This window comes from Scyliorhinus canicula, chromosome 8 (assembly GCF_902713615.1).
Source record: "Scyliorhinus canicula chromosome 8, sScyCan1.1, whole genome shotgun sequence".
Taxonomy (NCBI): domain Eukaryota; kingdom Metazoa; phylum Chordata; class Chondrichthyes; order Carcharhiniformes; family Scyliorhinidae; genus Scyliorhinus; species Scyliorhinus canicula.
Genome location: NC_052153.1, coordinates 87,137,295 through 87,152,160, shown reverse-complemented (window position 1 = coordinate 87,152,160; position 14,866 = coordinate 87,137,295).

Genomic DNA, 14,866 nt, shown 5'->3' with positions numbered 1-14,866 from the left:
GGGCGACCTTAACGGTCGCGAGGTTACAGATGGTAAGGAGGGGCAGGGGTCCGTCGAACTTTAAGGCAAGGCTCTGGAGATGGCACTGAAAGTTGGGCCCCAGTAATCGGGCCGCGCAGAGATCGGGGAGGATGTAGAGCCTAAAGTTGGTGTACTCTACACCTTGTATAGTAAGGGTCACGACACAGTACCCTCAGATTTCTACTGCGTGGGATCTGAAGGCAGGGAGATTTTCTGGGTCGCGGGTAGGATGGGGTGGGAGCAGCGCCTTACCGTATTTAGGTGTATGAAGCTGTCTGTGCTCCCGGAGTCGAAAAGGCAGGCCGTCTCATACCCATTGATCCGGACAGTCATAGTGGACTTTGCGAGGTGGTGCCGCCGGGACTGGTCGAGTGTGACGGAGGTGAGTGTCGGAAGGCGGTCGGTAGGCCCGTCGGAGGTAGCGGCGGCCAGTGTATGATCGGGTGAGGTTGGCGCCCGGGAGGCTGAGGAGTGGTCCCAAGATGGCGGCCCCCATGCTTGGCGGGTGGCATCTGCGATGGCGTCCAAGATGACGGTCCCCATGGGTCACGCGTGCCGGGTGTCAGCGGCGATGGCGTCCAATATGGTGGTGCCCATGGGTCGCACATGTCGGCCAAAATTAAAGATGGCGGCGCCCATGGGTCGCACATGACAGATGGCGCGGCAGCTGGTGGCGACCCCGACAGACAGCAGTCAGTGCTGCTGGACCTAGAAGACTTAGGGGGGATTGGGCCTGGCAGGCTTTCACAAAGTGGCCCTTCTTCCCGCACCCATTACAAGTTGTGTTCCGTGTCAGGCAGCGTTGTCGGGGTGATTACTCTTGCCGCAGAAGTAGCACCTCGAGCCTCCAGCGTTGGCGGGCCGCTGCGCGGCGCAAGCTTGTGTCACACGCGGGTCAGTTAATGGCCCATGAGTGTCCCGCGCAGTCGGAAGTGTAGGCCCCCATGTTCTGGGAGGCCACCTCCAGTGTGTTGGAGAGTTGTACTGTATCTGGGAGGCTGTGTCCCCCCTTCCAGTAGATGCTGGAGGATATAGTTAGATTTCATGCCCGTGACATATCACAAAAGCTTTAGCACTCTCCATGATGGTCGCAACTTGCAACGTCCAATCCTACCCCGCTCGCCGCGCGGTCCACCCCATCTACCCCTACTGGACCCCACAAACGACCCCCCCGGCTGGGGCCACTCCTACTCAATATGCCTGCGCCGCCCGCCACACGACGCACCCTGGGGGTCCCCGCTGGTACTTCTGCAGCCAGCAGAAGCACCACCGCCAGCGCTGCCCAGCCCGCGCCGCCACTTGCAAATCCTGCGGTAAGAAGGGCCACTTTGCGGCGGTGTGCCAGGCCCGCGCAGTCGCTGCTATCACGCCCGCAATCGCCCCCTTCCCCCAGCCGATCGCATAATGGGCGCCACCATCTTCTGCTCCCTGGGCCACGTGCGACCAGTGGGCGCCGCCATCTTCTCCCCCCAGGTCCATGTGCGGCCCGTGGGCACGGCCATCTTGCCCCACCTCCACAACGTGCGCACCATGGGTGCCGCCATCATGCCCCGCCCCCGCAACGTGCGCTCCATGGATGCCACCATCTTGCCCCGCCCCTACAACGTGCGCTGCATGGGCGCCGCCCATCTTTTCCTCAACAGGTCCTCCGGACGCCTCCATCGCTGCCATTTTGTCTCCCCCACGGGACTGGAACGCTGGATCCGGGTCATCGTCATTCCCCATCTGAATCCTCGGACGACCACCCGCAGCTCGCCTCGATGACACTGGACCAGTCCCGTCCTCACAACCTGGCCACCACTTCGACGACAGTGGAAATCAACGGCCATGTGACCTCTTGCCTACTGGACTCCAGGAGCACTGAAAGCTTCATCCACCCAGACACGGTAAGGCGCTGCTCCCTCGCAGTCCACCCCGCTAACCAACAGATCTCCCTGGCCTCCGGATCCCACTCGATCCGAGGTTTCTGTGTGGTCAATCTCACTGTGCAGGGCGTAGAATTCAGCAGTTTCCGCCTCTACATCCTCCCTAACCTCTGTGCTGCACTATTGCTGGGTCTGGATTTTCAGTGTAATCTCCAGAGCCTCACCCTCAAATTCGGCGGGCCCCTACCCCCACTCACCGTTTGCGGCCTCACAACCCTCAAGGTTGACCCCCCCCTCCCTTTTTGCCAATCTAACTGCGGATTGCAAGCCCGTCGCCACCAGGAGCAGGCGGTACAGCGCCCAGGACAAGGCCTTCATCAGGTCCGAAGTCCAGCAGCTGCTTCGGGAGGGTATCATCGAGGCCAGCAATAGCCCCTGGAAAGCCCAAGTGGTAGTGGTTAAAACTGGGGAGAAACACAGAATGCTCGTGGACTACAGCCAAACCATGAATCGGTACACACAGCTCGATGCATACCCCCTCCCTCGCATATCTGATATGGTCAATCAGATTGCACAGTACCGGGTCTTCTCAACGATTGACCTTAAATCCGCCTACCACCAGCTCCCCATTCGTAAATCGGAGCGTCGATACACTGCCTTTGAGGCGGACGGTCGCCTCTATCAATTTCTTCGGGTTCCCTTCGGCATCACTAACGGGGTCTCGGTATTCCAAAGAGAAATGGACCGAATGGTTGACCGGTACGGACTGCGGGCCACGTTTCCGTACCTGGACAACGTCACCATCTGTGGCCACAATCAGCAGGACCACGACACCAACTTTGCCAAATTTCTCCACACCGCCACTCTCCTCAACCTCCCCTACAACAAGGAGAAGTGCGTGTTCAGCACCAATCGCTTAGCCATCCTCGGCTACGTAGTCCAAAACGGACTTCTGGGGCCCGATCCCGACCGCATGCGCCCCCTCATGGAGCTCCCCCTTCCCCACTGCCCCAAGGCCCTCAAACGCTGTCTTGGGTTCTTCTCCTACTACGCCCAGTGGGTCCCAAACTACGCAGACAAAGCCCGCCCACTCATACAGTCCACTCAATTTCCCCTCACGGCCGAGGCACAGCATGCCTTCGCCCGTATTAGAGCCGACATAGCCAAGGCCGGGATGCACGCAGTAGTTGAGACACTGCCCTTTCAAGTAGAGAGCAAAGCTTCAGATGTCGCCCTCTCCGCCACTCTAAACCAGGCAGGCAGACCCGTGGCATTCTTTTCCCGCACCCTTCATGCCTCTGAAATTCGACACTCGTCTGTTGAAAAGGAGGCCCAGGCAATCGTTGAAGCGGTGCGGCATTGGAGGCATTACCTGGCCGGCAGGAGATTCACTGTCCTCACTGACCAACGGTCGGTAGCATTCATGTTCAACAACACGCAGCGGGGCAAGATCAAAAACGATAAAATCTTGCGGTGGAGAATCGAGCTCTCCACCTACAATTACGAAATTTTGTATCGCCCTGACAAGCTCAACAAGCCTCCAGACGCCAGCGCACAAGTAAACCAACTCCGTGCCCTGCACGACAGCCTTTGTCACCCGGGGGTCACTCGGTTGTATCACCTCGTCAAAGCCCGCAATCTGCCCTACTCGGTCGAGGAAGTACGGACAGTCACCAGGGACTGCCAGGTCTGTGCGGAGTGCAAGCTGCACTTCTACCGGCCGGACCATGCGCGCCTGGTGAAAGCGTCCCGCGCCTTTGAACGCCTCAGCATGGATTTCAAAGGGCCCCTCCCCTCCACCCACCGCAACACATATATCCTCAGGGTGGTCGATGAATTCTCCAGATTCCCTTCGCCATCCCATGCCCCGATATGACATCTGCCACCGTCATCAAGGCCCTCTACTCCATCTTCGCTCTGTTCGGTTCCCCCGACTACATCCACAGCGACAGGGGATCCTCATTCATGAGCGATGAGCTGCGTCAGTTCCTGCTCAGCAGGGGTATCACCTCCAGCAGGACGACCAGCTATAATCCCCGGGGAAACGGGTAGGTGGAGAGGGAGAACGGGACGGTTTGGAGGGCCATCCAGCTGGCCCTACGGTCCAGAAACCTCCCAGCCGCTCGCTGGCAGCAGGTCCTCCCAGATGCACTGCACTCCATCCGATCTCTACTATCCACCGCCACAAATAGCACACCCCATGGACATGTTTTTACCTTCCCTAGGAAGTCCACATCCGGGATGTCGCTCCCGACTTGGCTCACAGCTACGTAGGCATGTCCGACTCCACAAGGCAGACCCCTTGGTGGACAGGGTACGCCTGCTCCACGCGAACCCCCAGTATGCCTATGTGGAGTTCTTCGACGGCCGCCAGGATACGGTCTCACTCAGGGGCCTGGCTCCCTCAGGTTCCACTCCCACACACTTCCCCACTGACGCGGCACCCTCCTCTCCCCCGGCGCTCCCAGCATTAGCCCCACCAGGTCCATCCCTCCTTCCCCTGCCCACGCTAGAGGACAAGGAAGATTTTGGCACGCTCGCAGAGTCATCCAACTACTGGCCAGCACCAACACCGCCAGCCCCGACATCGCCACCACCGCTACGTCGCTCCCAGCGAACCATCAAACCACTGGACAGACTTAACCTCTGACGGGCACCAAACTACAAGATGGACATATTTTTTTTTCCCCCTTCCCTCTGTAAATTATTTGTAAATCTGTATATAGTTCCACGCCACCCCCACCGGACTTATTTTTAACAGGGGGTGAATGTGGTGATCCACTTTGTGCACCTGTATTAGGGGATGTAAGGTAGAACCTGCACTACAGGTTCGCCGGTAGCCCCTGCCGGCTAACTCCGCCCACAAGGAGCCATATAAATATGCATGACCTCCTCCTGATCAGCCATTTCGCCAGCTGCAGCAGGAGGCCATGCATCTGACTGTAATAAAGCCACAGTTGTACCAATCTGAGTCTTTCGTGCAATTGATCGTGCATCAGAGTGATTCCCCAGGGCGCTGCCGTCTCATGGCGAGGAGGTGCCTAGCACATACCTGGTTAACAGATTTCACGTATTGTCCTTTTAGCAGTGTTACTCCTTCCGTGTACGAGAGGGCATCCTTGATCAGGGGAAAGACTCTTGGGCTCACCAGTGCATGGAGGACCTGCTTCTTCTGGAGGTCTGTGTGGTCTTCGTTGAAGGATGCGAGGTACACCTCGAAGCCAGTGTTCAAACGTTTCTGAAGCGTCGGCTGCTTGAGGGTCCATTTCTAAGCGATCAGGCTTGAGTGATGAGTTCATCTTGAGGAGTTTAGTGTATTAAATTGATACACCATCAATAACACATGACGAGTGATGAACGTGACTGAGGCTTTAATACACTAAACAGCAAGCCTCCTGCCTGTGGACCCGAACTGGGTCCGAAGGTGGAGACGTACTGCTTTTATACAGAAGCCCGAGGGGAGGAGCCACAGACAGAGCCAGCCTGGACAAGCCCAGGCATGCACAATACAGTACAATACATATAGATTGCAATAGCGTGGTTGTCCACAGCCCAGAATGTCTGATTTGTATGCATCAAATTTATATATTTTTTAAATTATGAAATTCTGCGGGATTCCCTTGGTCTTAACTTCGACAAAGTTATAGCAGAAAACTGGAAGAACAGGTTGAAATTTCATGAGCACAGGAATTTGTTTGAAAGTAAGTTTAAGTGGGTGGGTATGAGGAAAATCGTCCTGATGTATCAATGCAGCATGCCTCATAGGAATAGCGAAAATAACTTTGAGAAAAGAAACTATTGAAGTTTCCTGTGTCTTTATAGCTGCTTTCATAAATCCACACCAACTCCCTGCTGATCAGGAGCCTTTGAAACCCATTCTGCAAGATTCCTTCCAGAGACCAGTAGTTGTGATTGGCAGCAGATTGGTGGGCGCAAACATGCTGACATGCTGGTTAGTGTCTGCCGTCGCCGACGCGGAGGTCGGAGGCATGCCACCAAGTGAGACCCCTGCCTCTTTATGGCTCCTCACAACACATGTGTGCCCACACCCCAACCCATCACACCCCAAACCCCAAACCTCCTCACCCCACACCCCAAGCCCTCACCCCACACACAAACCTCCTCACCCCACACACCAACCCCCCTCACCCCACACCACAACCCCCCTTACGCCACATTCCAACCCCCCTCACCCCACACCCAACCCCACACACCAACCCCCTCACCCCACACCACAACCCCCCTCACCCCACATTCCAACCCCCCCTCACCCCACACCCAACCCCCTCACCGCACACCCCAACCCCCCTCACCCCACGTCCCAACCCCACACACCAACCCCCTCACCCCACACCACAACCCCCCTCACCCCACATTCCAACCCCCCCTCACCCCACACCCCAACCCCACACACCAACCCCCACACCCCAACCCCCTCACCGCACACCCCAACCCCCTCACCCCACATCCCAACCCCCCTTACCCCAACCCCACACACCAACCCCCTCACCCCACACCCTAACACCTCTCACCCCACACCCTAACACCCCTCACTTCACACACCAACAGCCCTCACCACCTGACGCCTCACCCTTGTCCGGTTGTCTAACCACACACGCCTTGTGTCTCACAGGACCAGCAGACGATGGGCCAGGCCTTCCGGGGCCCCCCTCCCCCAGCCAGGGCCGGTGCCCCCCAGGAACCCAAGCACTGCCGTGTGGACAGCTGGAACACCAGCCCTCTGCCCGAGACAAGCCAGGGCACCACGACACGGGGGACAGAAACACAGGGGGCAGAAACATAGGGGACCACAACCCAGGAGACCCCAGATTTTGGGTCGGATGAGCTCACTGACTTTCCTTCACTAATATCTCCACCACCATCCATCATCTCAGAGACACGTGAGGAGGCATCTGGGATACTCACTGGTGACCACCACACAGCTGTTCCGGTACAGTAAGTGGAGGTAGGAGCAGCCGAGGGGCCGGATGGTCAGAGGGCCGGCCATCCCCAGCAACCAGCTGCCGCCCAGACAGGTCCCGGGCTCCTAGAATATCCATTCCCACCCTTAGTTTCTGTGCAGTCAGAGACCCAGGGAATAAAGGAGGAGATGACGGCCAGCTTCCAGTACCTGGAGGTGCAGGTGGAGGTGTCTAACTGCCTGCAGGAGCATGGAATAGTGTGCCGTTCATGCTTGCCACCCAGGCCGAAACCGCACGGGTGGCGTCCGCGGTGGAGGCACGGGGGCGACATGTCGGGCATGGGACAGAGTATGCAAGGCCTGGGGCATTCCGTACAGGCGGGGGCCGTGGCACAGGACTTGGCTGCCCACTCACAGCCAACCATGTGCCAGAGCCAGCTGCAGATTCCCTTGACTCCCAAGCTAACTCTGACAAAACCTCAACAACCTGGTCTGCGTCCAAACACCTGATTGGATGACATTCACGCGCTCTGTCCCATAGGCTCTGGGCCCATGTGACCAATGGTGAATCGGCCCTTAAAGAGGCCACGCTACCACATTCCTCTCCCTGCTAGTTCCTTTACAGATACCAGAAATACAAAAACAAAAAAAGTCTTATTTACAATTATATCCAGTCAGAGAGAGTTACATAAAGGACTTTAAAGCAAAGTTTATAAGATAAGTCTATTAGTTGATTTCCTAACTCTTGCCAAACATCGCATCTCGGCAACTGGCTTTTCCAAACTGGAGGCATCCAAGTCGACATCAAGGGTAGGCAGATTGGTAGAGGCCTAAATAGGGGCAGTACTGACTACCTCCTCAACTCCTTCTGCAGCACCTGATGATTTCCAGTCAGAAGATCTTGATTCTAACAGCACTAACCCGGCAGGTGATATACTGGTAGTTGGGATTGGGTCCACCTGTCCATTTGCAGACACGATAGTGTCTCTCCTCAAATGATCAACAGGTTTTCTCGCATCACGATGATCCTCAGTTTGCCCAGGGCTGTAAGGGGCAGACCAGACATGGGGCCCCTATCCCAGGGTGGGGGGGGGAGGGGGAGGGGCACCCAGGGTCATCCCCTCACCCACTCAACCCCCGGGGATCACTGCGGAATCCCCCCCCCCCCCTCCGCCTGGCAGCAACAGAGGAGAAATCTATCAGTGTCCTGATGTCCTTGACGCCCACCCACTATTTTTCAGAGCATGCTCCATTCTCCACCCACATCAGAGTTCCTGATCGCAGCGGTGGCGGTGAAGAATCCCGGCCGGCGTCTCTGTTGGTCCATGTCTTAATGTGGCCAAATGAAACAGGTAGACTGCCAAGAGAATTTAGAGCCAGGTCAATCTCCTGCGGAGTGGGAGGCTCGGATATTGTTTATGGCAATGGAAGCCTGCTCAAAGCATCCGCATTTGATACCTGGGTTCCTGGTCTAACTGAAAGGTACATGGATAGGCAGCCAAGGGCAATGCCTATGCTTGCACATGGGCTGATGCTATTAGTGGGACAGTTTATCTTAATGAAAAATGTCAATTAACGGTCTATGGTCCGAGACGATGATAAAGTTCCAGCCATAAAAATCATCATAGAATCATAGAATCCCTACAGTGCAGAGGGAGGCCATTCAGCCCAGCGAGTCTGCACTGATCCTCAGAAAGATCACACAAATATAGGTTCATTCCCCTGCCCCATCCCATAACCCACACCTAACCTTTGGAACAAAGGGGCAATTTATTATGGCCAATCCACCTACCCTGCACATCTTTGGAGTGTGGGGGCAGCATGGTGGTGCAGTGATTAGCAATGGGACTACGTTGCTGAGGACCCGGGTTCAAATCCCGTCCCTGAGTTATTGTCCGTGTGGAGTTTGCACATTCTTCCCGCGTCTGCATGGGTTTCACCCCCACAACCCAAAGATGGGGCAGCACGGTAGCATGGTGGTTAGCATAAATGCTTCACAGCTCCAGGGTCCCAGGTTCGATTCCCGGCTGGGTCACTGTCTGTGTGGAGTCTGCACGTCCTCCCCGTGTGTGCGTGGGTTTCCTCCGGGTGCTCCGTTTTCCTCACACAGTCCAAAGATGTGCGGGTTAGGTGGATTGGCCATGCTAAATTGCCCGTAGTGTCCTAAAAAGTAAGGTTAAGGGGGGGGGTTGTTGGGTTACGGGTATAGGGTGGATACGTGGGTTTGAGTAGGGTGATCATTGCTCGGCACAACATCGAGGGCCGAAGGGCCTGTTCTGTGCTGTACTGTTCTATGTTCTATATTCTATGTGCAGGTTAGGTGGATCGGCCACGTTAAATTGCCCCTTAATTGGAAAAAAAAATAATTGGGTACTCTAAATTTCTATTTAAAAAAAAATCTTTGAACAGGCCGGCACAACATCTATGTTCTATTGTTCTATTGAGTGTGGGAGGAAACTGGAGCACCCAGAGGAAACCCACGCAGACAAAGGGAGAATGTGCAAACTCCACTCAGACAGTAAACCAATGTCAGAATTGACCCGGGTCCCTGACGCTGTGATGCCACTGTGTCATATCAATAGCATAACATAAATGACCGTCAGACTTTCTTTGTCAATCTGGGAATATTTCCTCTCATAATCCGACAGTGTTCTGGATGCAAAAGCGACAGGCCTCTCCACCCCATCTTCCATCTTCTGTGAGAGTACCGCCCCAATGCCATATGGTGATGCATCGCAAGTGACAACGATGGGTTTATCTGGGTTGAAATGGACTACCAAGGCTGACGACTACAGAGCCTGTTTAACCTGATCAAAAGCTTTCCTCTGGGAATCTTCCCACTTCCAGCATCGGTGCTTCTTCAACAGTTGATGCAGGGATGTCAAAATGGTCGACAGATTGGGTAAAAAACAACCATAATAAATGACCATCCCTAAAAAGGACTTCAATTCCAATGTGTTCCTTGGTTCAGGCACCCCTTTTACTGCCTTTCTCATATCTTCTAGTGGGAGCAATCCCTTTGCATCAACTCTGAAACCTAAATGCGTGACCTCATCAGCCTGAAACAAGCACTTCTCTTGTTTTAGCCGAATACCAACTTCTTTAAACCTTTTGAGGATTTCTTCCAAATTTGCTCTGTTTTGCTCTGGCGTTTCCCACTTCACTAGGACATCATCCAGATACACAACAACCTTCAGAATTCCCTGCAAAAAGCTCTTAAATGGGCGCTGAAATATAACGCAGGCCAATTAAATACCAAAGGGCGATCTCGTATATTGGAACAAGCCTTTGTGGGTATTTATGGTAACAAACTTTCTTGACTCATTTTCCACCTCAAATTGCTGGTAACATGGTTTATATCCAATTTGGTGTAATTGTGACCCCTCAGCTTGGCATATAAATCTTCTATCCTAGCGATAGGATATTTATCTACTTAAGCAGCCCTGTTTACAATCATCTTGTAATCACCGCAAGTTCGGACTGTGGGGTCCAGCTTCAACACTGGGACGATGGGTGCTACCCATTCTGAAAATTGTACTAATGTTATTATCCCCAGGTCTTCCAGATGCTTCAACTCCAACAGGTGAGGGGTACCCTCTTCCACCTTCTCCCTCTTTGTTACAGAGGACATGAACTCCTTCCCCCCATAGCAAAAGGACGGGTACATCTACTTCCATAGGAATGCTGGCTTCCAAAAGGTGTAGTGGGTCTTTGGTTAACGTACAGGTTCAGTCAGCAGTTAGATCTTAAGGTTACCATGCAGGTTCAGTCAGCAATTAGGAAGGCATATGCAATGTTAGCATTCATGCCGAGAGGCCAGACTACAAGAGCAGAGATGTACTTCTGAGGCTGTATGAGGCTCTGGTCAGACCCCGTTTGGAGTATTTTGAGTAGTTTTGGGCCCCATATGTAAGGAAGGATGTGCTGGCCTTGGAAAGGGTCCAGAGGAGGTTCACAAGAATGATCGCTGGAATGAAGAGCTTGTCATATGAGGGGCAGTTGAGGACCCTGGGTCTGTACTCATTAAAGTTTAGAAGGGGAATCTTATTGAAACATACAGGATACTGAGTGGTCGGGGTAAAGTGGACGTGGAGAGGATGTTTCCACTAGTATGAAAAATTAAAACCCAGGGCCACAGCCTCAGACTGAAGGGACGATCCTTTAAAACAGAGATGAGGAGGAATTTGATCAGCCAGAGGGTGGTGAATCTGTGGAACTCTTTGCCATGGAAGGCTATGGAGGCCAATTCACAGTGTCTGTAAGACAGAGATAGATAGTTTCTTGATTAATAAGGGGATCAGGGGTTATGGGGATAAGGCTGGAGAATTGACCTTTCCATTGACCTCGCCATACCATAGATAGATCAACATTCCAGCAAATGATGTCAGAAAACATAAACTGATAAAAGCTCACAAGTCTAAAAAATTGCATGCATCGCCAAATATGCCAGTCTGGCAAATCCAAGCTCGCTATAAACTTTGCAACGAAAAGCATCTAAAACCTTTCTTTCCTTTAGAGCTCTGTAAGTTTTCTCCTAATTAAAAATCGGCCTTGAAAGCACAAAGGTCTAGAAATTGTGCCAGGCATCATTTAATAGATTAATGAGGCCATTGCACAAAATGCACGCTTGCACTCGAGCAAACAAAATGCAGCCAGCCAGAAAATTGTGTTCGAAACAATCGGACGCAAATATGCCGATGGACGATTTGTTCTAAACCCCCTGTGGCTGTCTGCACTTACATGACGAAGGCTGCTGATTGTGGGGATGAGTTATGCATGTCTCTGTTGTACCTGTTTTATACATGTTTGTTCATAATTTGATGTACAAACAGAAAACCAAACCACATCAAAATGACAGATTTATTACAACTACATGGTAAATGTTCATCTTCAGTGCTCCCAGCGCGGAGCTTTGAATGCTAATAGAGCATATTGGAAAAATCAGATATCTGCTGCCAATGATTTTCTGTCCATTGAAATGAATGGATGGAGGACCATCGGTGGCAATGACCCGATTTTTTAATCTGTGCCCGTGCCATGTAAAACTCTGCACTAGGATTCCTAAAGATGTAAATTTATCGCCAAATAAGAGACTGCAAACAACATACTATTATACAAATCCTACATTTATCTTACTCAGCACAAATTTGTTTAAAAATCATGTTTGATATGAAAAGGCACATAATTTTTAAAAAATTGTTTAGATGTTTTAAGGCTAATTTAGCTAATCTTATATTTAACACAATCACAGAACTACCGAGGGAACTGCACACAAATATGTCAGGTGATTGGGACTTGGTACAACTAAGGGCATGGGAGAGCTTTGAATGATCTTGAGTTTATGGAAGATGGGCAGCAGCTATATTGGAAGTCTAATCTACTGGCAAAAAAGGTTAAAAAAAAATTTAAAAATTAGGTTTCGGTAGCAGATGAGCTGAGACAGAAATAGAGTTGTGCGATTTTATGGATGTGAAAATAGGTGGTCTTGGTGATGGTGTAGATGTGTAGTCAGAAGGTCATCTCAGGTCAATTATGACACCATGGTTGCTAACATTCTCAATCAGCCTCAGATAATTGCCAGGCAGAGGGATGGAGTCAGGGGCTAGGAAACGGAATTTGTAGCGGGGATCAAAGGCAATGGCTGAAATTGTACGGCCGCTCCTGTCGGCGGGATCTTCCGGTTCTGCCGCTAGCGACACCCCGCCATGAAGAGATGCACGTGTCTGCATGCTTCCCAGGGATGGTGCACAACAGCTATATCCTGGGGCAGCGGGAGAACCCCGGCCTCTTCGAGGACCAGCCCAGGATGGCCGGTTGGCTCTTGGGGAATAAGGGTTATCCGCTAATGGCCTGGCTAATAACGCCAGTACGGCGGCCAGTTACTGATGTGGAGACTCGAAACAAGGCCCATCCAGCCACCCGGCCTTCGGCCATCACCAGCCTCTGGGTCCCTCTCTGGCCTAATGGGTAGCCAGGTCCTCAAGTTGTGAGGCTGGCCCCTGTACATGGGCCACCGTCCCGAGTCTCTGTCGACACTGCTGCCTCCGCCTGCTCCGGGGTTTGCCACCTAACCTGCCAGCAGCCCCACGAGGGCAACTTCCACAGGGTCCAAGATATTGTCCATACCGTATAATATCAGTAAGGAATTAGAGAGGGCGAGAGACTGACAACCAGTGGTGTCTTCCACCCCGGGACCCTCCAATCCCCCCATTTCTCCCCCTCCCCAACTGGTATGCCCTGCCCTAGCATCCCGGCAGCAGTGGGGGCCCCTGCTCACTGGACCCCACACCCTGTACCCCATTCACCCATGCATAATGTTATCTGGGTCAGGCACTGGTCCCTCCTCGATGCACACACCCACCCTCTGGTCGTGAAGGGGTCCCCAGTGCTGGGGCCCAGCCCCTGTGTGTTCAGATGTTGCCCATTGTGTCCATGATGCTGCCTCCCACAGCGTTCAGACACAGTGTCCAGGAATCATGAATGAATGCTCAGCAATAACCCCGACATGCGACACGGCACGCCTATTCACGGGGATCCAATTGGGATGTGTGAAGTGCTCACTTAACTACGATTGCCCATTCCCTATGAGCTATAGCCAGAGGCCTCCACGGTCAGTGGGAGTTATGGGCAGGCAGACAGGGGCTGGGGCTGCCCCTGGATCCAGGGGTTGGCATGGTGGACGCGTGGGCATTGAGACACCCATGTATACACCCCCACCAGCCCAGCCCAGGCCATGGGTGGCCACCCACCCTGCTCTGCACCCACCCAATGGTGGCTCACCCTGAGCTCATTGGCTGGGAGCAAAGATGGCGACTCACCTCCTCGGGACCCCATGGCAGGCTTTCACCAGCTTCACATTTTTAAAAAGGAGTATTAATCGGTGCCCACATGACCACTTGCTGGGGAGATGGTTGGATCATGGGAGGGCGTTGGATAGGGGATCGCTCCTGTTAATTGTATGGAGATTGGGCTTAATTCATGAATATTGGTTTCTCGCCATGCCACGGCGGGATCCTGATTTTGCCAACGGGAACGGTTAAATCGCAAACAGATCAGCGCCTGGCGCCGCTCTCGATTTTGGCCTCCAGTGATTTAACGGCCTTGTTGTGCTCTGGCTTAAGCGCAACGCAGCCATTAAACCACGCCCGTGAAAACTAATACTCTGTTTTTAAATGATATCGCCAAAAGGCAGCATGTAGATGAGAAATAGGGAGGGTCCAATGACAGAACCTTAGGGGACATCAGAAGTAATTCTGAAGGAGAGAGAGAAGAGCAGCAATCAAAGATTACAAGCAGATCTTTATAGCCACCCTAGCATTGTTTCTGGATGCATAAAAGTAAATTCAGTTCCTCTTTGTTCCAAGAAGTTTTGGATAGTCATTAGTTCTGGATAGTTGGATAGTTCCTTGGCCCTGAAATGTGTGATACCTTAAAAAGGAATATTATCAAAATAATTACAAAAATGTCTAATGTATTGTACAAAACATTTACCATAAAACCGGAATTGCCAGGAATACTCAGCAGCTAAGACAGCATCTATGGAGGGAGTAAGAGGGTTAACCTTGATTCAGAATGGAAAAGTTACAGTGTAACAGGTTTTAAGCAGGTAGAGATGTTGGGAATGGGGGAGGGGAGGAGCATAGAACAAATGTGAAGGTCTGTGATAGGGCAAAAGGGAAGAGAGATTAAATGATGGAAGGGACAATGGTGCAAGGCAAAAAGGATGGTAATGTGACAACTAAAATGGTCTGGAAGAAGTGTGAATGACAATAGAATCAATACTAACAGTTGAAGTGGTCATGATTTGAACTTGCTGCACTGGGTTGGCAGTGACCTTAGAACACCCTGGTCATAGAATCGCCACATAGCCATAGCCATCCCCACATGGCCATAGAATCAGAAGAGGCCCTTCGACCCATCGTGTTTGCACCAACCCTCAGAAAGATTGCCCTACCAAGGCCCACTCCCCCGTTCTACCTTGTAACCCCACCTGTACATCTCTGGACACGAAGGGGCAATTTTTTTAGCATGACCAATTCACCTAACCTACACATTTTTG